The sequence below is a fragment of the Lampris incognitus genome, chromosome 8 (genome assembly GCF_029633865.1).
Source record: "Lampris incognitus isolate fLamInc1 chromosome 8, fLamInc1.hap2, whole genome shotgun sequence".
NCBI lineage: Eukaryota > Metazoa > Chordata > Actinopteri > Lampriformes > Lampridae > Lampris > Lampris incognitus.
This window is the reverse complement of record NC_079218.1, coordinates 29,820,759-29,822,790: the sequence shown is the minus strand read 5'-3', so window position 1 is coordinate 29,822,790 and position 2,032 is coordinate 29,820,759.

The window sequence follows — 2,032 nt, the reverse complement described above, 5'->3', positions numbered from 1 at the left end:
CGCAGAAGTTTGTCTGACGAAAGAAAAAAAACATCCAACGAAACAAACCCAACGAACAAAAAAACAACAACAAAAAAAAACTCCCCCACACACGTTACGCTGGCTTTCAGTGCTCAGTGTGTGCTCAACAGATCCAGATGCCGTTTCGTTTCGAGGACTTCGCCTTGACCCGAACGGACGATGCCCGGCGCATTCCTCCGCTTCTTCTATTTATTTGGCATTCACGTCAGGCGCGATCGGCGACGCTGGCAGCGGATGTCCGGACCGCCGCGCGCGCTCTCTCTCTCTCTCTCTCTCTCTCTCTCTCTCTCTCTCTCTCTCTCTCTCTCTCTCTCTCTCTCTCTCTCTCTCTCTCTCTCTCTCTCTCTCTCTCATCTCCTCTCTCTCTCTCTCTCTCTCTCTCTCTCTCTCTCTCTCTCTCTCTATCTCTCTCTCTCTCTCTCTCCAGCACACCTCGCCCTGATGCCTGGGGGGAGGAGTGGAGGGGGGTTGGGGGGGAGTCTATATTGTATATTACTGTCTCCCACATACACAGACAGACACAGTCTCCGGTATAGCCCCACCACTACCAGCGTCCCTCGCTATGAATTTCGCTCGATCAAATGAGTCGTAACCTCCACAGCCTCCCTCCCTCCAATCTCTCTCCCTCTCTCTCTCCGCTATTTCCCCTCGTCTTTTCTCTCCCCCCCCCCTCTTTGTCACTGCTCACGCCTCCATCACACAAAGCGCAGTCTAGTGGAAACGAGGGCCGCCGAAGAGGGAGGGATGCTGAAACGTACTCCGCCGTATAGCTAGCTGCCTGTATCCTCTGGAAGAGAAAAAACCCCAAAGAATATGTTCAAGGAGTAGATTCGGGGGGGGGGGGGTGGCGAATAGTTTTGTATGGTTGGATAGCTGACTGGCTACCAAACAGCGCAAGTAAAAGGCATTAGAAATGGGAGGATAGCAGGATATAGGCTCCAGCTGAAAGAATAAATTCATATAGTTTCACAGTCACACATCCCTCTCTAGATAGACAGACAGACAGAGAGACAGAGAGAGAGAGAGAGAGAGAGAGAGAGAGAGAGAGAGAGAGAGAGAGAGAGAGAGAGAGAGAGAGAGAGAGAGAGAGAGAGAGAGAGAGAGAGAGAGAGAGAGAGAGAGAGATAGATAGATAGATAGATAGATAGATAGATAGATAGATAGATAGATAGATAGATAGAGAGAGAGAGAGAGAGAGAGAGAGAGAGAGACAGAGAGACAGACAGACAGACATACACAGATAGATAGATAGATAGATAGATAGATAGATAGATAGATAGATAGATAGATAGATAGATAGATAATCCGTGGCGGCTGGCCAGTACAGGGCGCCGCCCCTTCAAACATCAAGAAATGAAAATCTACTTAAACATGTTAAATAAAATTTAGTTATATAATGCAAATAATTATGAAATTAAAGTGTTTTTCAGTCTGTGAGCAGCTGTCAGCAGCCATTAAATATTTTTCCAAATGATATTTGGTTGATTTCTGTCTGATTACATATACTTCCTGGGTGAGGGGCGCCGGCCAAACGATACCTTATGTAAGCCCTCAAACTTCTGGCGAGCAGGTGACCTGAGGCTGCTGTCTAATTGGTTTCCTCAGATGTCCCAAGGGGCGCAGTGTCTGTGCGCCCCAGACACTCCCACTTTTATTGCAGCGAATTGGTATTGTTTAATGTTTTTTTGATCTAATGTGATTAGGCAATTCTCGTGGCTGTCAATCATGTTCACACCAACCACAACGCCTTGTCTCGGCTGTCAATCATCTACCGTCTACGAACCCTGATAAAATCTATAGGCTACATTGTCCTTCTTAATAACTCTGTAACTGTGTGGACTTTATAGCAGCTGTCAGGTGTGCTGCGCCAAGGTAAATTGCGCCCCCCCCAATTGTTTTACCACCAGCCGCCACTGATAGATAGATAGATAGATAGATAGATAGATAGATAGATAGATAGATAGATAGATAGATAGATAGATAGATAGATAGATAGATAGATAAAGGTGTG